Below are 24,487 nucleotides of genomic sequence, written 5' to 3' on the forward strand. Positions count from 1 at the left end.
GCGACGTGTAACTCCGGCCCCCAGCACTCCCTCCTGCAACCTCTGCGACATAGGAGCAACTTCTGTGGTGCTGCATGGGCTGCTTGTGCAACTTCTGTGTCCCTGTCCTGTGGAGTGCTGCTTCTGCGGGCCTTCTGCAACCTGTAGGGTCCCCTGTGCCTCCCCCTCCTGGACCTTTCTGGTCCCCGGCAGCATCTCGTTTCCTCCGACCGCTAGTTTGCCTTTGCGAAGGCATGTTGGTGGAAATCCTTCACAGACGCCCATCTCCAATTCTGCTTTCAGCATGGGACACCTTTTGCACTCATCAGGAACTCTTCTCCAGCGTCTGTGCTGCAGTGCTTACCTGTCTTCCTTCTTCTTCGACCAACTCCAAAAGGTACCTCTGGTTGGATAGGATCTCCTACGCCCCCTGGACTCCACAGGCACTTCTGGACTTGGTCCCCACGGCTGGTTCCTTGCAGGCAGTCCTGGGTGTCTTAATTTTCTTACTTCGCAGTGTTTTGCGAGAAATCTTGTGTTTTACTCGTGCATTCCGGGTCAGGGGGTACTGAATTACTTACCTGTGTGGTTTCTTAGTACTCCCAGCTCCTCTCTAGATGATTTTCTTACCTTGGTGGGGGCCCTGTGTTTGCATTACACTTTCTTACTATATGGTTTGGGCTTCCCCTAGGGCTGCTATATATGACTTTGCATGTCTCCTAGATACGTCTTGGATGTCATCCACAGCTACCTCTAGAGAGCCTGGCTTCTAGACACTGCCTACACTTCACTGAGAGGGGATACTTGGAGCTGGTATAAGTACCATAGGTACTTAACACACACCAGGCCAGCTTTCTACAGTGGTGTCCATACAGACATGCAATACTTTTGAGTACAGGTCCTTCCAATTGAGGTCCCATGTACCGGTAGTACAGGGAAATCTGATAGTCAAAGAAATTGCTTGATAACGCCAGTCGTATGTGCTGTAGGGCAAAGTGTTTAGAGGTGTTGTATTACCACAAGGGGAAGTGAAGCAGTTCTTGATTAACAGTTTTATTCTGCTGTAAGATGGTGTATAAGATGTCCACATCCAATGCCATAAATATGCTTTTTTCTGGGTTATATTTGGCATCTTTATTCACACAGGAGAGCTTCATTATCCCTCATATAGGAGTATCCATTCCACCATCAGATACATTTCAGCCTTCTCCCCAGTCTGCGCAATCTCTTGCCAAAATGTACCTCAAGTGGTCTGTAGTTCCTTTAGACTCCCAGGAGGTATAAGCACTGCTGTCTATAGTCATTAATATTTTGGATAACAACCATACTACGTTTGTCTGCTGGTTTAATTAGAATCTGGCCATCTGCCAGAAGAGATTCAAGGGGCAATCTTTCCAATCTGATATCGTGGAATATCAGATGTGTTGACTGCCTCAATTTCCTTTATCATTGCCTGCTTGAAAGATTTTCCTGAGGCCTGTAACACTGTGAATCTCCTGCTGCTTGTCAGAGAAGAACGCCTTCAACTTGATTCTCCTTAGCAACAACAACAAAAAAAGTTTACATCTTAGTCTAAACTTATCCAATAGAGGAGTGGATACAAATCCCAAGCCCCTATTATGTACCTGGATTTGTGTGTCAGTCAATTCTTTTGTTGAGAGGTTGAATATCAAGTTGCAAACCCTGTTTCTGGTGTTGTCTCCCTCGTCATGCTTCTGGTGTTAATCCAGATTACTGTGTGTTCCCATCGTACCTCCTGTTCTGGTCTCCTCCTGCCTTTTCCCTTTTCTCAGGCTTCCATAGAAAAAAATAAATATGTTTTGTAGTAGTTGTAAGCCTGTGTAAAAATGTGGTGGGTAGGGGTGCCAGTATATGAAGTTAAGATGGAATTGGGACTATGAGAGGTGGTGGGATCTAGATTGTACCTGAAGAACAGGTTACTTACCTTCTGTAATGCTTTTTCTCCCAATGTGGCGGCATTCAACTGAAGTTTTCTTCCTAGCTCCCACGTTGACAAGTAAATCATAATTCCACGGCTCCGCACACGACTGACATCATCGTGGCAACAAAAAGTCCTCACCGGCGTGCTGAAATCAGTTTTACCATTGTTTTACGTGCCTTCGAGGCGAACAGGTGAAGACCTACCACACACACAAAATACATATCAATGCAAATATAAATATAAACCCCAATAACAGTTTATATAAAAACACCAAAACATATGTACAATCCGTATAAAAAGAAGTCTTGGTATGACAGGACAGGCAACGAGAAGGCGTGTGGGACTATGATGAGTCTGCAGGTAGCTACTGTATCCACCAGAAACAGCATTATCGAGGGTAAGTAACTTGTTCTTCTGACGGACGCAACTAACTCTGGATTCCTCACCTTATGAATAGAATCCCAAAACAGACCTGCAATTGGAGGTGGGTGCCTGACCGGTCAAACAAAGAAATTCTGCAAAACAGAACGTGCAAAATGTCCGTCCCTCCTAACTTCAGAGTCTAAGCAATAATGCTTTGCGAAAGTGTGAAGGGACACCCAAGTTTCAGCCTTACAAATTACAGCAACTGGGACACCTCTAGCCAAGGCCAAAGTGGCAGAATTACCCTGGTGAAATGGGCTTTCATACCCTCAGGAGGAGCCTTCTTTGCTAGTGAACACATTTTCTGCAAAGAATGACCCACCTGGAAAGGGTTCTTTTGTGGACTGCCTTGCCCTTCATCTTGCCCACATATCCAATGAAGAGTTGATCATCAACTCGAAAGTCTCTTGTCCTCTCAATATAGAAACTCAGAGCCCTTCTTGGATCAAAGTGATGAAGTCTTTCCGCCTCCTTTTATGGATGAAGAGGAGGGTAAAAGGATGAATGTGTTATAGACTGGCCCATATGAAAGGGAGTGACTACTTTAGGAAGGAAAGCAGCCCTGGTTCTCAGCACCACCTTGTCAGCATCAAAGGTTGTAAAAGGAGGTTTCACACTAGGAGTCTGAAGCTCACTCACACGCCTAGCTGGCGTGATAGCTGTTAGGAAAACTGTTTTTAAAACTAAAAGCCTAAACGGACAAGAATGCATAGGCTCAAACAGTGAACCCATCAAAAAAGTCTGAACCAAATTCAAATCCCACTGAGGTATGACAACCGGAGTGGGAGGGAACTTGTTAGTCAAGCCTTTAAGGAACCTAATAACTATAGGGGACTTAAACAAGGAAGGCTGACCAGGAAGGCCAAGAAAGGCCGACAGCACTACTCTTCTGTGCCAAGGAAAGAGCAAAAAGCAAAATATCAGACAAATGAGCCCTCAACGGATCAATTTGTGTCTCTACACACCAAGCACCAAATTTTGCCCATCTGCCGGCACAGACAGTCTTGGTGGAGTGTTGCCTGGCCGATAAGGTAAAATCCACCACTTCCGGAAGGAGAGAAAAACAACACAGATTGTCCCGTTCAATCTCCAGGCATGTAGATGCAGGCTCTGGAGGCGAGGGTGTAGAACCTACCCCTGAGACTGCGAGAGGAGGAGTACCCTGTAAGGGAGACGGAATGGAAGGCACAGTGAGAGTTGGAGAAGGTCTATGTACCACACCCTTCTTGGTCAATCCAGGGCTATTAAAATGACGAGCCATATCTTGGCGAATCTTCCTCAGAAGCCAAGGAATCAAGGATATCGGGAGGTGAGGAGGGAACACATAAAGCAACTGGTCGCACCAAGACATATGAAACGCATCCCCCAAAATCCCCTGCACTGGATACTGGAGGCTGCAGAACAACGGGCAGTGGCAAATAGGTCTATCTGTGGAAATCCTCACATCCAGAAGATGTGAAGAACCAGGTCCGGATGAAGATGCCACTCATTATCGGCCGAGAAATGCTGAATGAGACTGTCCACACGTACGTATGTACCTATGTTGAGAACCCCGGCCAGATGATTTCCTACTATGCAAATCCGATGGTCCTGCACCCAGGACCAGAGTCAGAGAGCCTCTCTGGAGAGAAGATATGACCCTACTCCTCCCTGCTTGTTGATGTACCACATCGCTGTAGTGATGTCCGTCAAGAACTGAACTGACGGACCGCAAATGGATGGGAGGAAGGCCTTGAGAGCCAGACGTATTGCCTGCAATTCTAACAGATTGATGTGAAACATCAGTTCCACTGGAGACCAATGACCTTTGACCTCTGACCTCCAGTTCCGCCAGATGAGCTACCCCACCCTACAGTGGGAGCATCCGTTAGGGCCATGGCCACAAGAGGTAGCAGAGGAAACGGCCTTCCATTGGAAAGGTTGCCCTCCACAGCCCACCATCATAGATCCGCTGCAGCATCTCTGGAGACTTATCGACTCCTCGAGATCCCCTCTGTGTTGAAGCTACTGCCAGAAGTGGCACCACTGGAGAGCTCTCATGTGCCAACGTGCATGAGTAAACAACAGAATGCGAGCAGAGGTAGGACCTTGAGGACTGGAAAAGCCGCTCCCTTTTGAAACACTGGAATCATCGCCTGAATGTCCTGAATCCTTTGTGGAGGAGGGTAGGCTTGCTTCAATGTGGTGTCCAGTACTGCCCCTATGAACATGAGACAGTGAGAAGGCTCCAGGTGAGATTTAGGCACATTTGCCGAAAAGCCCAGGTTGAACAACAGCTGGGTTGTCATTTGCAAGTGATGCTGCACGAGCTCTGGGGACCAGTCTTTCATCAGTCAACCATCCAGGTAAGAGAATAAAGATATTCCCTTCCTTCTGAGGGCCGCTGCAACCACTACCATCACCTTTGTGAAGACTCGAGGTGTGGAAGTGAGACTAAAAGGAAAGACCGCAAACTAGTAGTGTTGTGACCCTACCACAAAAAGATACTACCTTTGCTACTTCAGAATAGGGATATGAAAAATAAGCATCCTACAAGTCAATAAACACCATCCAGTCTCCCTTGATCAACGCAAAAAGCACTTGTTCTAGGGTCAGCATTTTCAACTTTTCCTGCTTGAGGAACCAAATCAAAATTCTCAGATCCAGGATAGGCCTCAATCAACCATCCTTCTTGGTAATCAGGAAATACCTTGAACAACATCTGACCCTTTTCCTGCTCCAGAACCAACTCCACTGCACCCTTTAACAAAAAGACCTGCACCTCCTGCTGAAGCAACAGGAGATGATCTTCTGTACAAAACTAATGACTGGAAGGGGGGATGGGGGCAGGGGTGAGGGAAACTCGAAAAGGAAGGGCATGCCCTTTCCTGACAATATTCAGCACCCAAGAGTCTGATGTGATTAACTCCCACTCGTGGAGGAAATGAAATAGCCTTCTCCCTACAGGAAAAACATGATCCAAGTTGGAGAGAAAACTAGGGCTGCCTTCCTTGATGGGTTGCCCCAGAGAAAGAGGATGAGATGGGAGGCTGCCAAATGGCTTCTCGCGATCTAAACCTCCCTCTATAAGACCTATAGAGAGAGTTGGCAGGCTGCTGCACGCTGGATTGTGGCCTCCCATGATATGACACCCCACGGCCAATACCCCTGAACCTCAGAAAAGATCTAAATGGTGTTGGCACTGAAGCCTGGAGTCCCCAGGACTTTGCAGAAGCCCTGCGGTCTTTAAAATGTTCCAAAGCTGAGTGGGCTTTGGACCCAAACAGCTTCTCGCCATCAAACGGAAGGTCCAACTCCGTTGTCTGAACATCCGTAGAGGAGCCAGAAGACCTGAGCCAGGATTGCCTCCTGGTTGCCACTGAAGTGCACATTGCCCTGGCAACCGAATCTGCCATATCCAAACCAGACTGAATAACCTGCTGGACTGTCCAACAGGAGTTCATCAAACTGCCCCTGCACATCCTGAGGCAAGGTTGGCACAACAGCTCTTGCCATGTCCATCAGGGCATGAATATACCTCCCAAGCACACAGGTAGCATTGACAGACTTCAAGGCCATACTGCACGAGGAGAAGCCCTTCTTTTCAGTTTGCTCCATTCGCTTAGACCCTCTATCGGATGGAGTAGCAGGGAATGAACCAGGTGCAGACAGGGCAGAATAAGAGGCTTGCACCACCAAGCTCTTAGGTGTTGGATGCTGAGATAGAAACTGCAGATCCTCTGGAGCAACTCTACCTCCTAGCCACAGCCCTGGAAACTGCTGGAGTTCTGAAAGGCATCCTCCAAATGTCTAGAATGGGCTCAGTAAGGGCATCATTAAAAGGGAGGAGGGGCTCAGAAGACGTAGAGGAAGAATGCAACACCTCAGTCAGAATGTTCGTCTTCACCTTCGATACTGCTAAAGGAAGGTCCAAAAACTCAGCAGCCTTTCTTATCACGCTGTGGGAAGATGCTGCACCTGCTGTGAGCTCACCAGGGGATGAAAAATCCCACTCAGGGGATGTATGCAGGCCACTTGCTGAGTCCAGGCCCTGAAATTCACCCATAGGCTCAGAAATCTCCCCTTTCTCCAGCGCTGTCGCCAACACTTCTGCTCCTCCAAGAGCCTCAATGCCCTCCTTCTCGACCTCAGTCTGGCCTCCACACACACTGTTGACAGAGAATTAGCCGACTTCAAAGCAGATGGACGTTCCGGCAGAGGAAAGAGTGGAGAGACTCTGGCCCGATCGGGATCCATCCAGCGCCAGCAGACTCCATCGGCAACATCATCCGGGGTGACGACGTCATCGGCACCAAACCAGGACCTTCACCTGGACAGAAGGGTACAAACGGGGCCTGTTTGTGCGGCGCCAGTTAACCCAGCGTGAAAGATAATGGACCAGTGGGACCAGCCGATGCACCAGCAGGGGCCATAGCTCTGTTAAAAATGCTAAGCATAGCACTGAGGAACACTGGTGGATCCGCTCTCGGAGTCAGGAAGGCAGGAAACCTCTGCTCCTCCTGAGGCGCTTCAACCTAACCCAAAGCGTGGGCACCTGACTCCTGACCATGAGTGGACACAGGAGAAAAGTGAGCCGGGGGGGTAGCCGGGGACTAGAAGATCTATCAACGTCGGCACCAGAGAAGCCTGTGGACACTGAGGCTCAGGAGTCCCCACTGGATTGACCTACCACGCCATACGGCACCAACTTGCAGGGGACCAAGACCGATCCCTGGAAGAATGGAGTCGAGAACCGTGCCGGCACCACTTCTTATGCAACCTCAAGGACTTATGCGAAGATAAATACCTCGCCATAGATCTTCGATGACCCTTATGCTCCTTCTTAGCTTTTGCCAAGAAGAGCTTAGCCTCTCCCGCCTTCGGGTTCATCTGCTGGCAGGACACGCACCCCTCCACGTCCTGGTCCAAGCCCAGGCACCACAAGCAGTTCTCGTGAGGATCCGTAACCGACACGTGACCCTCACGCTCATAACGAGGCTTAAAGCCAGATTTTTTCAGTGGTGACATTGTAACAACACCACCACATCCTCAAGAAGTAGGAAAAACTGTTAGTGTCGAAGGCGCGGAAAAAAAGGAACTGACGTCAGCACGCCGGCGAGGACTTCTTATTGCCACAATGATGTCAGACAGTCACACGCGAAGCTGTGCAATTGTGACGTCCTAGTCGACGTGGGAGCTAGGAAGAAAATTTCCGCTGAATGCTGGTACACTGGGAAAATTCATAAGGTGAGGAATCCACATGTAGTTGTATCCATCAGAAATCAGGGTAGTGCCCTTGTGTTCCTATATTGATTCCCCCCTCCACCCCCACCCCCTGATCATCTCCACTGCTCCAGCCCTCTGAAGCCAAATACCAACTGCCTACTTGTGTCACTTTTATTGCCAGTCTCACTCCCAGACTTACTTGTAAAGTAATTTGCCAAGCGCGGGTGCTTATTTTGTCTAGTTTCTTATTAACTAATGTAGCTTGTACAGTAGTTTTAATTGCTCTCTAATGTTCATATTTCAATTTGCACTGCGTCTGAGACGCTCTCTGACTGGATTATAAAAACTAACCAAATTACGCTTGTGGCACCGGTCCCTTTTTGCAGGGTCATCCCCAATCTTTTTGCCTCCTTCCTCCTAATTTTTCTGACCAGTTTTTGTTGGCTTTAGGACTCTGGGCACTTTACCACTGCTAATCAGTGCTAAAGTGCATATGCTCTCTGTGTACATTGTACTGTTGATTGGTTTATCCATAATTGGCATTTGATTTACTGGTAAGCCCATGGTAAAGGGCACCAGAGGTATCAAGGGCCTGTAAATCAAAAGATATTAGTGAGCCTGCAGCACTGGTTCTGCTACCCCCATTAGTAACCATGTAAACCTGGCTCAGACCTGCCACTGCAGTGTCTGTGTGTGCAGTTTTAAACTGCCAATTCAACTTGAAAAGTGTACCACTGGCCAGGTCAAAACCTTCCCTTTGACTACATGTCTGGCACCCTTAAGTTAGGCCCTAGGTAGCCCCAGGGGCAAAGTACAGTGTATATTTAAGGTAGGACATATACTAGTGTGTTTTATATGTCCTAACAGTGAAATACTGCAGAATTCGGTTTTCACTGTGCTAGGGCTATCTCTCTCATAGGATAACATGGGGGCTGCCTTTAAATATCCTTAAAGCGCAGATTCCCCTTGAGAGCAGGTAAAAACGGGGAGTTTAGGGTCTCTGAACTCACAATTGAAAACTACATCTTTTAGTGAAGTTGGTTTTTAAATTGTCAGTTAGAAAATGCTACTTTTAGAAAGTAGCCATTTTCTCGCTTAAACCATTCTGTGAGTCAACCTGTTTGTGGATTGTCTGTCTGGGTCAGTTTGACAGTTGGGCTGTTTTGCACCTCTCTCGACAGTGACACAAACGGGGCTGGGCGGGGGAGAGAAGAGAAGAGTTGTCATTCACGCCTGAAAGGACTGTGCCTGCCCTCACACAATGCATTCTCCGACCCCCTGGTGTGTGTCTGGGGCCTGGCGTGGCCAAGGAAGGATCTGTCAAACACTGGAGTCTTTGCTTTTTGAAGTTTGCCAACTTCAAAGGCAGGAAGGGATATAAGAGGAAGACCCAAAACCCCAGACTTTTATAATCAAGAGTAACCCTCTGCCAAGGAGAAGAGCTGAAGGAGTACTGTCCCTTTGCTATGCTGCTCTGCTGGACTGCAGTTGCCACTTCTGCCTGAAAAGAGAGCAAAGGGTGAACTTTGCTGTGTATCCTGCTTGAGAAACTTCTCCAAGGGCTTGGAGCACAGCTTGCCTCCTGTTGGAAGTCTCAAGGACACCAAAGATTTCAGTTTCCTCGACCTACAGCATGGTAACGGTGTGTTCTGTGCTGTTCAAGAGGAGAAACAACCACAACGCCGCTGGCCTGCACAGTGACCTGCCAATGCCGCACGGAGTAGCATTGCCCGTTTCACACCATGACCCTAGTCTCACCAACTTAGACGACTTCACCAAGACGCTGCTCGCACCGCGACCTGTGGGCCCCAAACTCCAATACTTTCTACTCACCCCGCAGCCTAGGCCTCCCAAACGACACCACTCCTGCAGACATTGGCGCTGTTGCCTGCACCATGACCTGTGGACACCGCTCTTAAAGAGCGCAAAGCACCGTCCCATCCCGCTCCACCGCCCTGGTCCACAGACCCCAGCACCATCGACTCCAGTGTCGTCACCAGGCATCCCTGCTTGCACCGTGGCCACTGCTCGTGAAGGTCAAGAAGCACTGTCCCGTACCGCCGGCTTGGGCCTACCAACAACATTGCTTCAGCAACGACGATGTTGCTACCTGCACCGTGACCTGGGGACACCGCACATTGCACCGCCCCGCTTCACACTGCAGCCCTGGTCTCACCGATGCAGCTGGATGCCGTCACAGCCACTGCCAGCACCGTGACCTGTGGCCACCCCACGTTGCATCATCCCGCTTCGCACCACAGCCCCAACACCATCCACGCCAGTGCTCCCAACTTCATCAGCCCGGAGTTCGATCTACAACGGGTGGGACTTGAAGGGCCCCGACAACTCCTGCACGGAGTCTGGAACCACACCGTGACGCTGCTCTCCAGAGCTCTTCCCGCAAGGGTCATGACGCACCATAAATCCAAGGTACTGTTTGCTGGTCTTCCAACACCATAGCTGGCCCGCGCCACCGCGGCTGGCCTGAACTGTTGATCACAACGCCGTGATAGCCCCAGGTGGAGCTATTGACTTCAAGGAACTGTATTTCAGTAAATCTTGCAGAATTCATATTTTTATTACTGTATGTTGGATTTTTTATCATATTTGGTCTTGTTCTAAATAGATAAATATTGGCTAGGTTTCTAAAACTGGTGTTGTGTCCTTTTGCAGTGTGTCATGTGCAAATGCTTTACACATTGCTTCTGAGATAAGCCTGACTGTTCGTGCCAAGCAACAAAGGGTGTCAGCAGGGGTTATCTGAGCAGGTATCTCCCTTATCCTGACTAGAGTGAAGGTCCCTACTTGGACAGGGTGCAAACAGACTACCAACTAGAGAGCCCCGTTTCTAACCGCGCTCCATAACAATGTGATCAGGGTCCATTCCTTACAACAAGTTGGTCCAACATCATGTTGTAAACAGGGACCAAAAACACGGTACATCGGGTGGTCATTTTGTGGTTTATATTAATTACCTGGGGAAGAAGAGCCAATGGGCCCTCACTAACACTCGTATGTCCCTCTTTCCACAAACTGAATAAGCAGCACACAGCAATAGGAGAAAGCGGGGAAATCTCAACAAGCTTTTTTACTATAAGAATAAATACATTATTAACCCAGCCACTGAACGTAAAACCTATAACTTGAATACAGACAAAGTACAACCTTGCTCTCTTCATTCACTGTAAACATATTACCACATATTTCAAGAAATATGAGCCAGCGAGAAACCTGGGACTAGCGTTTATGGGTGATCAGGTGAAGTCAGCTCTCTCAGGTCTCTTATTACTTAGTGATTTAAATATTACTCAGACTGAGGCGGAGCTTGCCACCGGCGAAGATGGCCACCAGCTGAGACAGCTCTTTGGCCGTCTGAGATAACAGAGGTAATAACCCCACCCAATCCAACAACAGTCCTCAAAAAAAAAAAAAAAAAAAAAAAAAAAAAAGCAGGGAGCAGAAGTAGCACTGAGTTTTTGGCAAACTTTGGTACTTTCGTGGAGCCACACTTTATCAGATGATGGAGAATGAAGGCCTGACCTTCCCTTGCGGCCTGTGTCAAGATGGTGGACGGCATCTGGAGACTACGGTGAAGCGGCCTGAGGTGGGTGAAAGAGCAGGAAGCGAGCCGGCAGGGTGGAGGGCTCCCACCCGAACTTCAGAAGAAGCGACGGAGGAGTCACGACCAGCGAGTCAGCAGCGGATAACCCTGCAGCTGCCTGTGGAGCCCCGAAGCCATGGAGGAGAGGCCTTGTGGAGCCACAACAAGCCTGCAAAAATAATAGCAGTGGCCCAGGAGAATGAAATCTGACGGGGTGCCTGAGGGGGAAGAGACAGGATTCTCCCTCCCATGCAATAATCTGGTGGCTGAGCTGCCTACCCCTGCAGCCTGGATGAAATGCCTAGCCAGTGGCCATGAGGTGACAGAGGCACCTCAAGGCCGCCACAGCCAATCTTGTGGGTATGACTTTGCCGTGCAGGGAACAGCTTTGGTGAGCATGTGATGCAGGGGTCGCCCCAAAACCTGCAAGGGCCCAGTGCAGGACATCTTTTAATAAACAGTAAGCAGCAGGGGGACAGGAGCAGCCAGCCAGGTCCATGGTCAATGGCCACATCCCAAAGCAGAAGCAAACAAATAGCCTAGACAAATACACCATACGAATGACGGCACCAGGGGGCCAGAAGACTGGTTCTGAGGGAGGATGAAATCATAGCCAAGACCCAATCAATACAGCCGTATAGGACCTTAACGGCTCTATTTCACCCCATTGGACGCAGTCACGATTGAGGTCAATTACCGAAGAACGGATTTTGGCAAGATATCAGAGAAGGTGGCTGAAATACGCAGCGAGGGGCTGCTATCAATCACGAAACGCCTGGTGGAGCGTATTCACTCGCTCACCAGGAAGAGCTCAGAAATAGAGGCCAGACTTGAGGACCAGGAAGGGAGGTCCAGAAGGAACAACGCGAGAGTGGTTGGGGTACCGGAGGGGATAGAGGGCCCTATAGCAGATCTCTTCACTAAAGAACTGGTTGTGAACAAACTCAAGCCGAAACGACTATCTTCTTCTCAGTAGAAAGGGCACACAGAATGCCAGGCCCTCCCCCAATACCAGGGATCTCACCACGTAGATTACTGCCAGGATCCTGAATAAGAGGGACTGCAACACCATCCTGCAAGCGACCCGGTCCCTCGGCGACCTACACCTGGGAAATGCTGTTATTCTTTTCTTTCCAGATTTCACCCTCGATGTGCAGCGCCAAAGGAAAAACTTTGATGAAGTCAAAAAAGCACTGTGGGCCAAAGAAGTGAAATACATGATGCTGTTCCCAGCTAAATGCTGAGTGGTGGCGGATAGCAAGTCCTAGCACTTCAGGCACTAGGTAATTACCCCAGAATTTTACGGACACCCACTGCTTGAGTGTGTCTCAGATGAGGGGGGAAGACTGAGTGAGGAGCCTGCAAAAGACTTCGCAACAGTGACCAAGGGCAAGATAACTCCAATGCTATTTAAAAAATAAATTAAAAAAATAAAGAGGGGGGAGGATACATTAGATATTCGTCCATATGACATACTTTCATTTACACTGCACAGGTGGTGGCTCACCGCCATTGTAAAATGATTTATCTAGGGGGACAGGCGCTCTGCAAGTTCAGGTGCTGGGTAGTATTGAACCCACAGTGCAGTGTAGCAGAGGGGGGGGGTTGCCGGAACGTGTTGTACTGTTCTCATTTGTGAGGAGTTGTTTTTTTTTTTCAGGATAGTTTTGGGGTTTACAAAGCACTGTTTGGAGCGATGAAGATCCTTGAAAGGGAGGGGAGGGAGGGTTTGGGGGGTGAAGGGTCAGAGTGGGTATCCGGCCCCAGGACTGCAATGGTACTGGAACTTTAATGGTCTTGGAAGCAAGAGCAGGTGCACACTAGTCTTGCAACACGTAAGACGTCATGCACCAGATATTATCCTGCTACAGGAAAGACAGTTCAGAGGAAATTAATAGACGCTCAACATATTTGGCTTTATACTCCGAGTGCATGACAGATATACACCCCTGATTCCAGAGGCATAGGAATACTTGTTAAAACATCTGTAGCCCTCATCCCACCCCAGATATGGCATGATACCAATGGGCGTTATGGGACATTGTCCAGAACATGGAAGGGACCCACTCTAAACAGTTGCTCCGTTAGTCCCCCCTCACCTACATGAGGTCTCTTTCCCAGTGGTCTACCGGTTTCTTAGGACTACCCTCTGGGATCCTGATCTTAGGGGGGGATACATAAACTCAACCACAAACGCTTCAGCAGAGATTTGGGGTCCCCGACAGCAGGGATGGGGCAGAGGTCAGTTATCCTAGTTTATGAGGGCACTGGGTAAGTTCGACCTGTGGCAGGACAGCAACGCCCTGACGAGACAATACACAACTTTTCTGCTTTTCTCAGCTAGGTTACATTTTCACATTGAGCATCGACACTTCACCATTCCTCAGTAGGGGGTCATACTGACAGGCCCTGTGAGGGACTTTTCACTGCCAGGTCACCTAGATGCCTGGAGCCTGAAGCATAGGAAGACTCAGGACAGGTTGAGAGACGGGGTGGACCTCTACTTTAAAGAAAATCAGGGTTCCGTATCGACATGTATGCTATGGAAGGCTTTTAAAACAATTTTATGGTACAGGCGCTAATTGGGGCTACCAAGAAAGACGAGCTGGAATGCACGACCATGGAGAGAGACATTGTTCAGCCGGAGGAGGCTTGAGAACCCCAAAGAACCACAGTAAATTGCAGTTACGACAAAAGGAAATTAGGTTTCTGGCAGAAAACCATGCCAGGAAATACGCAATTGCATTCAAACGCCAACTGCACAACACTGGTGAAAAAGCCAGCATATAAATGGCCTGGTTGGAGCAAGGAGACTGAGAACACTCCTGGGTACTTCAGATAGATAACACAGAGTGCCACAAACCGGCACAGCCATTGCAGAATATTATGAGGGCCTATATTCCTCCATGACAACTATGTCTCCAGTGGACTGTGCCCACTTCCTTAGGGATATCCATCTACAGGTACTCTATGGGGAAGACAGGGAAGCAATGGAGGCAGACATGATGGGAGAGGAAGTAGCCTGTGCCCTGAGAGATCTACAATCCGGGAAGGCCCCAGGCCCTAATGCTTACAACTGACATGTAGAAAGGGTTGACCAATATTATTGCCAGCCTCCTGCTAGCTATGTTCCGGGAAGCTGGGGGGGGGGGGGGGGGGGGGGGGGGGGGGGGAGAGGGAGGGAGGCACAACAATATTTGTCATACACAAGGCGGGAAAGCCCCCGACTGCTTTCAGTACCTACAGGCACATATTATTAAATATGGAGTCATGGTTTTGACTAAGGTCTTGGCAAACAGAATTTGGGGGTCCTCACAATCCTTGTGCACTTGGACCAGTCAGGCTTTGTACCAGATAGGAGCACAGGGCTTCACCTTCAGAGCCTGTACGGGGCGCTCCACGTGACAGCTGACCCGCGGGCAGAACAAACAGTCCTGATGGCACTGGACACCAAAATGGCATTCGACTCTGTGGAGTGAGACTACATGTTTGCCACTCTGGAGTGACTTGGATTTGGGCCACCATTCTGCACCTGGATTAAATTGCTATAAGCCTCCCCATGATGCAAGTAAAGGTCAACAGGGTGGTATCTCTGGAGTTTTGATTAGAGAGGGGTACCCGCCAGCCAGGGTTGACCCTTACCCCCCATGCTTTTCACCCTGGCGTTACAGGCTCTGGCCTGGGGGAATGTAAGCTCCTTGGGGAGATGATTTGGGGGGTGGTGGGGGGGGGGAATAGGGAAGAGCACATTTCATTGTATGCCAATGACATACTACTTTATGTATCGCAGCCCTCCCTTACTAATCGGCAGACTCATGCAAATATTCAGCATTTTTGGAGACCCCTCTGTCTATACCATAAACTAGTCAAAGTCAGGCTTTTACTCTCTGGGTATCTATGTAACCCGAAACACCCAGGAAATTTTGGACAGGAACTTAAATCCCTAACTGGAGAGGCTTTAGGGAGACGTTACTCACTGGCACAGCCCCCACTGAACAAAATAGGCAAGGCTGCCCTCTATAAAATGATGAGCCTACCGACATTCTTGTAGGTCATGCAGAACACTCCTTACATGATTCCCCAGGAAGTTTTTAGAAAAATAGACTCAGAGGCACACAGGCTTCTGAGGAACCTGTGTGTACCTAGAATTGCCTTGGCCAAATTGCGGAAGGGGGACTATGACGGGGGACTGTTAATTCCATACATCGAAATTACTACTGGGCATCACACACCCTCATAGTCAAAGAAGGGTTATTCGCAAACCAACAGGCTCCATTCTACAGATTAGAAAGACACACAATGTGTAGGGTGGTCCAGAGGCCTTTACTGCACAATACAAGGTGAGAAGAGAAGAAAAAAAAAAAAGAAGAAAAAAAAAAGAAGAAAACTCTGACCACATGCTGGCAGCAGTTAGGGCTTGGAAAGATGGAATATCCTAGTTCCTCATAGCAATCCACCGAAGTAAATTAACTGGTGTTCTAAAGGGTCCAGTGTCCCCTCCTAATCTTTCCCCGTTCCTGGCTGTTGAAAATAATGCTCAGGCAACGATCAGGCACTAATGGACGCCGTTGGTGTCAGAATCTGAGTTGTGATGCCGTTCTGGCTCCGAATTGTCTGGGATCAGAATGGGGCTGTGGCTGCCATCCATGCTGGGGCCAAAGAAGATTATATCGGTGTGGGAAGCACCAATCCGGATCCATGAGACCACGTCAGAGCCGAAGCAGGTGCTATCAGAGCAGAACCTGATGGGGCCTCCTCTGACCCCCACGGGGCCCAAAGGCGTTCCAAAGGGGTCAGCCAGCTGAAATACGCAGTGCATGGCCTCAAACAACTGACTTGAGTAACCGTTGCTCCAGCTCTTTGAAATGAAGGGAGGCAGAGTAGGAAGTGGGCAAAGGCTATGCAGAACTGTGCCCGGAACGCCAACGTTCCCCACTTGTTGCATCACCAGTCAAACAGGGTGAAGTCGAAGTACACTTGGATGGCTTCTTTTTGTGCCTCTTCCCTGAGTGCCCCTAGGATCTCGAGTGGGAGGAAGACGACTTAATGTTTCTGGAATGGTCCCGCAACCTGGACTACAAACAAGTCACGCTTGCCAGTGTTGACCGCAAGCAGCTTTAGGTACCGCTCCCTCAAAGCCTTTGGCGCCATGGTCCAGCAGTCCGAGCAAGACTTCAACTCATGGTTGCGCTCAAGACACCAAAGGCAGACAAGGAGAAGGCTGTAATTGACATTGCGCAGTGACAGGCACCACATGATTTGAATCCCACCTTTCTGGAGGACATCTCTTGGTCACACTTTCAAAGAGATTCAACAAAAATCCTGAAAACAAAGTCTGTCAAAAACAACAACAAAAAAAAAAAAAAAAAAAAAAAACACAACTGCAGGATAGCTCTCATCGGATCAACGCTAACTGGCACAGAAAGGAAAGAACTGACATCAGTGCAGGTGGGTGCCACCTATGTAGGTGACTGCAACATAACATCCGGCACCAACCATGCCACGCGTAGTCGAATGTAGCCACTCGACAGCACACTCAGGGGTACCGCTCAAGCAAAAGCTTTTAGATCCGGTCCAATACGTGGGAAATTCCAAGGTAAGGAATCTGCAGCTAAAAGTCTCTAGCAGATGTATTAATTTATTTATATTTAACTATAGTTGCAGTTCTCTCTACCAGCTTCACTCAAATCAGTCCATTTTCACAACCTCCTGGGAAACCTCCTAGAAAATAGAGCATTTGGTTTCAAGAATTATTTGGTTGCAGTGGGAGCAGTTGACTGAACTAAAGCGCAAAGCTGCTAAACTGTTCAGTCACTTAGGCTCTGATGGTCAACAAGTCTTTGATAACTTATCCAAGGTTATAGCACCAGCTTGTAAAAGTGGAGATTAGAATGAATACTCAGAAGCTGTTTGTTGCCTCCTACGTATGTCTACAGAGGAACCTAGTGTACTCCTTGAAAATTTTAATTTCTTTCAGAATAAGGAAAGCTCCTGATGAATCTGTAGTGAATGTATATCTGATTTGAGGTTATTAGCAGCTACTTGCACTTTTGGGGCATCTCTTGATACTCATCCCGGAGATTTCTATACAGTTGTTTTTCAAAAATGATTCAAGAAAGACTACTCAGCTGCAAGGATCACTCACTGTCTGAAGTAGCTAAAAGTGTTGAACTCTCTATTGTTTCCATTTGAATGATGAATCAGGAATTATCAATACCTCCTGCTTTGGGAATTAATTCCCTTGGAACATGTGGATGCTATCTGTAGAAGAGACAAATTAAAAAAAATGGTTTCTTAATATATTAAGTTCGTTCTAGGAGTGGTTCCACAACACATTTAAGCAACTTTACTCATCGTCCTGCTGTAAATGTAGCACAAATGTAAGAAATTGGGGCATTTTCACAATGTGTGCAAAATGAAAAAAATGCAACTAGGATGAAAAGTGTGGATGCAGTAAGTGTGAATAATGTTGAGGTCTTGATTGTTGAAAGAATTAGATTTTACTAGCATGATGTTGAACCTTGAAGTTAACTCACAGCTGAGAAAGTTAAGGCTTAATGCACACAGGAGGACATTTGTAGATTTGAGAGATACTAACATTCATTCCAAGGCTTACAGGACATTGCTATGTTGGGGTACTTAGATGATTTTATCGTTCATCATGGCCTTGGAAGGAACATGTTCAAAGTTTATGTGGCCGTCAAAGGCAGGCACATTGTGGGATAGCAAGATCTAGCCAAGTCAGGCCCCATGTTAGTACCTGGGTCTGATCGGTCTGTAAGAGTCTCTAATGTACCAGTGTCTTTAGTTCAAGTGTCCGATCAGCAAACAACAATAAAAAAGTCAAAGTATTTCCTGATATTTTAAAATATACAATTAGTTGTGTTAATAACTACGTGCATTCTATTAAGTTAAAGAAAGATGTACTAGTAGCCCATAAAGTAAGGCCAGTACCATTGAGTGTAAGGGAGGAGTTGATGTTGATTTTAGAAAAAACATTGTTCGGGGTGGCATAATCAAAAAAGCAGCTTCATGTGAGTGGGTAAATCCCAAAGTGACAGTACAGAAGAAGGATGGTGACATCATACAGTGTACCGATTTGCACAGTCTGAACAAAAATATAGTTGGGGAATGCCACCCATTACCTAAAATACAGGAGTTACTCGCCAACACTGGTGAGGCAAAATGTATTTTTTCTTAGATCTTAAAATCAGCATATCACCAAATTCCATTGGATGATAAAATCACAATATCTCATGACTTTCGTAACCCCTTTTGATGTGTGTAAATTTGCAAGACTACTATTTGGGTTGGCTTCGGCAGCAAGTATCTTTTAGAGATTGATGGACACCATGTCAGGAGATGTGGTAAGTATTCAAGCCTTCCAGGATGCCGCCCTTATCTTAGCAAAGACACTGGCTGAGCATAATGAAGTGTTCAGCACAGTTATTTATTTATTTTAAACAAAGCTTACTGAATTTGGCATTAATTTACAAATGTGTGTTTTTTTTTTTAACAGAATTTTGATTATCTGTGGCATTCCATTGGGCTGAAAGAAATTTTGCAAAAATATTTACTCAAAGCCATTAAAGAAGCTCCATTACCCAGGGACAATGACACTCTCCGCTCCTTCCTGAGTTTGAGTGATTACATTTTTTTTTTTTTTTTAAATAAAAAAGGTTGGGCATTTGTGCTGCAACCTTTAAGAAATCTTCTAAAGAAAAGTGTCAAATACATTTGATCAGACGAGGTTCAGCAGTCTTTTAAAAAAAGTAAAGAAATAGGCTTTATCAAGACCTGCGCTATCTTCACTTGTTGCTGGAAGAAAATGTTTGATTACGCTGGACACAAGTCAGATAGGTATAAGGGCTGTTTTATCCCAGTTAGCGCAGGATAAAGATCACACCATTGATTTCGTTTCACGCACATCTACCTCTGCTGAATCCAATTATAGCACAATTGAGCATGAAGCATTGACTTGTTCTTGGGCTGCAGAAAGGTTTAAATGTTCCATTTGGGGTGCTCACTTTGACATCTAAACTGACCACAAACCATTGTTGCAACTGCTCAATTGTAATGATCCAGGAAAAGCTTCCGCCTTTCTCAGACTACTTACCAACTCGCAAAATGAAATGACTTCACATTAAAATACATTCCTGGTGAGAGGAATGTGTGGGCTGACTGTATCTCAGTTGCCCATGTTGAATGAGCTTATGAACAATACTATGGAGGATGAATGTGTGATTGCAATAGTGGGCGATATTGTTGGCGAGTCCAGTATCATTACACACATGGACTGGTTGGAAGCTGTGATTAAGAATAATAATTTTTCAACTGAGTGTTCGTACATCAAAAAGGACTGGCCAAAGGAGAGAAATGTGGAGCCTTCCTTAACGCTTTATGTGCAAGTTTCAGAAGAACTTTCCTTAATTGATGGTGTGTTCTTATGTGCTGATTCACGTGTACCATTTGTCCACCTTCTCTTGTACCACCAATTCCCTCCCACTCACTAAATATGAAAACCTTATTTTTTCTATATATCTCTCTCACACGTGCACAATCTCCTGGGTCCTTATCTACCATCCCCCTGGACCTGCAGGTCAATTTACACACACTTTACCTGAGGCCCTTGCAAGTCTGGCCATCAAGAAAAAACATCTCATGGTTCTAAGTGATGTTAATTTTCACTGTGATTATATCTCAGATACATAATCGAGCAGCTTCTTGTTAAATCTTGGCGCCATTCAACTCAGTCAGTCAAAGAATAAGCGGCCCTCCCTACGCCAAAGGCATGTTAGAGCCTATTTTCTACAATAACTCTCAGCTATAGGTCCTAGATCCCAAACGTACCTTATGGACAGACCATTGTTTGACCCCTATGTTTTTTTTGTCCCCAGACCCGGGGGAACTTCCAAAGAGGCCCGATAGTGAACACTGGCACTGGGCTTACCTAAGCAGCAAAAGCTGGGAACCTATTCTTATTAATACAACACCTCAATTGGGTCCAGATCCCCACACAGCCTACAGTCAGATCTCGGAATGGATAAACTCCTCTCTAGACAAAATCATCCCCCCAAAAAATCAGTTAGGCATAATACGAAAAATAAGTCAGCACCCATGTAGTCTTCCCATCTGTAGGCCCGCAATAAGATCTGTAAAGCTGCAGAAAGGGAATGGAGGAAGAACTACAGGGAACATAAAAAAGGAAAGTATTTGGAAATGGTCAGGGCCTACCACACAGAGATAAGAGAAGCCCAGGCCCATTTCGAAATGTGAATTAACGGGCAGTAAACCCCCCGAGAATTTCAAAATTACTAAAGCACTGTTTGAACCAGTCTCCCATGCTCCAGCCACAGAACCCTCTAACAAGTTTCGATGTATTTCAAAACCAAAATAATAGACCGCTACCTCTCAAGAAAGGGATAGAAACCCTGTTTCAACCACATTAGTATGAACACGAGTCCTGCCACCCTTTCAGAATTTTCCCTCTCATATGATGGAAAACTCTATTGCTCTTTTCAGCAGATTAAATTCTGATTCCCCCGACCCATCCCCATAAGTTCTTGGCCATTGATGATTAATTTATTTTCCATACCCTGATCGAGATGTTCAATCTCTCCTTATAAGCATGCCACGGTAAAAGCCATTCTTAAAAAAGCCAAATCTTGACCCTTCATGCCCGGGGAACTATTGGCCCACCTTCCTGCTTCCATACCTAAGCAAAGTGACAAAAACTTGCCAGGATTTATTGAGTTAAACACCCTCCACTCTTTTGGCGTTAGTGGAAGATGTGGGGAGGGAAAAAAAAAAAAAAAAAAAAAAAAAAAAGAGAAGACCAAGGATATACGGTTGATACTTTACTTCTTGATCTTAGCGCGGCCTTTAACATAATCGACCACCAAATACTTCAACAGGGTCCATAAGGTCGGTGTTGCAGGGAAGGAATTGAATTGGCTTAGCTCCTTCCTGAAGGACAGATCCTTTCAGGTATCTGAAAGGACCTGCTCCACTGATATTCTTCTGGTTACTTGTGGGGTGCCTCAGGGTTCATCTTTTAGCCCCACGCTTTTTAATGGGCACCTACAAACCATGGCGCACATTATAACCCATTTTCGGATTTCCACAGTCTCCTATGCAAATGACACCCAGCTGGTTTTCCCGCTCATCCCCCGACTCGGATCCTTCAGCTTCCACCTTGAAAAATGTGGAGCAAGTAGCCTATGGATGAATAATGTCTGAAGCTCAATGGAGCCAAAAGTATGCTCATGATCTGTGGGCCTTTCATTATGTGTCAGCTTGTAGACCTCTACAAAACCAAAAGGGCTTTAAGATCCTTCAACGTCCATTTGCTTACCGTCCCCACCACCAAGACCTAGAAGTGGTGGACGGTCCTTCAGCTTCAATGTGGTCAAACTCTGGAACTCCAACGACAACCCCCCAGCTGGTTAGTTGGAATTTCTTGCTGGAAAAGGCCTTCTGTTTCATCTAGCGCTGGGATGCCTTCGGGTTGCCATGCGCTTTACAAATTCTATAGTATTTTCTCTCGCGTGACGTGGTCTGTCAGTATTTGGAACATAGGCCTTACGTGCTTGTGCTCTAATGCCAGTACTTGGCTTATTTTCGTGCTCATCACATGCATTCGTTATTGTTCAACTTGCACAGTGGTGACGTGTTATGTTTTGTTATCAGTACACTCAAAGCTTTTGGGTTGTGCCGATTTCTTCTGGCACTGTTTGTATTTCGGTTTAGACAGTTTCTCTAGCTGCCCAAGATACAAGGAGTGTCTGTTGTGGGCTCCTGCTATTTATGCTACTTGGAAGTGAAATATTCTTAAATGAATATATCAATACTTCGGATTTGAGTTTTTCTACAAATAAGGAGCGTACAACAGCACTGTACAGTATAAATAAAACGTGTTCGCTCTGGTACTCGAGTACCATTACGCAAAGCAGCTGTAACAAAACTACTTTTTTTTATTGAAATACTAACATCTTCACCAAATAATGAGCGTTTGAGTAACTTTAGAGAAACGAGGCTAACTAAAATGCAGAAAACAAAACGTGTTTGGATACCTTGAAAATACAAATAAAGATGGAACATCTACTCTTCTGGAATACAGCCGGTTTGTATTTGATTACATAACATATGGGCAGATTCGCAGACATAAAACGCGCTGAACAAAAATAAGCCTAAACTGTATAGTAAAAACAAACGTTTTATTTGGTTGACAAGTCGCCTTAGGTGAATCATACTGCCAGAACACACTTTTAAAAGAGTACGATAAAAACAAACGTGTTAAAAATCATCAAAACTTACTGTACTTTATTAAACTCAAACATGTCGCGTAAACAATATGTCACACTAAACGTTTAAAGTACTGGTATTAATAAGTTAATGAGTAAGAAGCACGCCAAGTTGGTGTTTACCTAATCCTACGTACACAGTTCTGGAGCTCAAAAACAAAAGCGACAACACTGAAATGACAAACAAAATACCACTCTAGACTCATTGGTTTAATTTTCCCTGCCTTCAGTACATCTGTGCACCAGCCGAGAAATGAAACAAAAACACGCGTTTTTAAAGGTCAGCTGAACAAGTCCTTCGCAACACCACGTGTCTGATGCATAAACTTCCGGGCCATCTCGAATCCTAGTTTCTTAGGAAACGTTCTATTCGTCTACTTTACACAATTGTGATCACACAAACAAATGTAGTGCCCCTTCTGCGGCAAGGTTGTTTCTTATTTTTAAATTAAAATGTATAATGTGGCTTTCTACTTCAGGTTATAAATACGATTTACGTGTCAGTTGGAAAACATCTGAGCAAGCTTGTGACGGGAAAGGAAACTGACTGCTGACGGTACGCAAGTTTCCCCCTTACACATCGCGATCGACCTCAGGCAAAGCCATAATTGAACCATATGGCAAAAAAGAAAAGGCAGGGAATGCCCAACACCCTTCAATGTGTAACATGTGAGGGGAAGATACAGAACAGCACACTGAGCTAAATTAGAACACGATGGTGACTATCGGCGTGGGAGGAGGGCGCTACAACAATAAAGGCTACCGACTTCCGAGCATCTCAAGATGATTAGATCTCATCATATACTGCAGGTTGAGGAGAGTACTGAAAACACGACTCCCGGATTTTATTAAATGGTGTTTCACACTGAATAGGTCGGATCCTTTCCATAATCACTCCAGGGAGATGGGCATAAGGAACATCCCTCGGGATCCTTCTGCATTTAACAAGACTACAGTTTGCCGGTGCTCCACGTACGGTGAGGTCTCTAACACCATATAGTACCATATGAAAGGCGGACACGTGCAGGTTGAGGTGAGGGTCTGTATTCCCCTTCCGGCATGCTGAGGACACGGGAAGTAGGAGGAGAACAGGTAATTAACAGCAAAACCTACCTGTGCCTCCTCTCAACACAGTCACCACAGAGGAAACGTCAGTGGCGAAGCCTGCACTTACGACGGCCTGAAGGCTCCACAGGCCTTGAGTCATGGAAAGTCACCATACAGAAGTAAAGCCGCTATAAACGCCTTTGAAGGTAATCAGAGTCCCAGCGTCGCACTACCAGAATCCCTCACGGAGTCGGCGGACAACACACTCCGTAGCGTGGCCCACCACTTACTTTGTCCGCTCTCTGCCACCGTAGCTGTGTCAGCGCACTGCCTCCTCTCCGTCTCCCTTCAGCTTTCTACTTCGCCGCCGCCATCTTTACCGGGGAGACAGCAGCCGCGCGCAGCCCTACACCACGTGACCCCTAAAGCAGACAGAGCAGGAAGATTCTGGAATTCCCCTGGCCTAGAGGAAGCCTCCGAACGGTGTACCGAAGCGGAACAGGATCCAGAAAGGCTTGGGACTCGCAGCTGACAGAAGCCGCGGCGAACACACATCTTCAGAGAGCTCTTTTGAAGTTATTTAGGTCCTGGGGAGCAGACGGCGGTTTACAGTCACGTGACCGATTATTTTCCTTGCGAGCAGGAAGTGGCGTCAGTAGCCCCTTTGGCTTGCTGGGAGGAATGACGTTACAGCTCTTCCATATTGGGAAGGTCAAACACTCTATAGGCCTTTACAACGGGTCGACCCATATTAAGGAGAGGAAGGGAGGGCCAAGTTATGCAGGTGAAGCGTGCTTCCATTCCGGGTTGGCAGATATCTCCTCCCGCTGTAAGGGTATATCTACTTGACAATGCAAAAGATAAAGGATCTTTTAATATCTTTTAAATTAGTAAATTAAGACGCAATATCGCTTGCTAGGATTAACCTCTCAGTGAAACATATTATATAGCAAATCATTTTATAACACATAAGCAAAAGAACACAGA

The 24,487-nt window shown here is 46.7% G+C and overlaps 1 protein-coding gene across 4 annotated transcripts in view; it reads right to left on the reverse strand.

Annotated features, from left to right (window-relative positions):
- SBNO1 (strawberry notch homolog 1) overlaps window positions 1-24,148 on the reverse strand; it is a 1,077,952-nt gene extending 1,053,804 nt beyond the window's left edge. Inside the window, exon 1 of one of the 4 annotated variants that reach the window (XM_069214997.1) lies at window positions 23,567-24,148. The gene's annotated coding sequence lies outside the window, so the exon portion shown is untranslated. The remainder of the gene's footprint in view (window positions 1-23,566) is intronic. The other 3 variants (XM_069214996.1, XM_069214993.1, XM_069214994.1) reach the window with 3 other exon arrangements.
- Between the last annotated feature and the right edge of the window lie 339 nt (window positions 24,149-24,487).

The sequence above is a fragment of the Pleurodeles waltl genome, chromosome 11, assembly GCF_031143425.1.
Source record: "Pleurodeles waltl isolate 20211129_DDA chromosome 11, aPleWal1.hap1.20221129, whole genome shotgun sequence".
NCBI lineage: Eukaryota > Metazoa > Chordata > Amphibia > Caudata > Salamandridae > Pleurodeles > Pleurodeles waltl.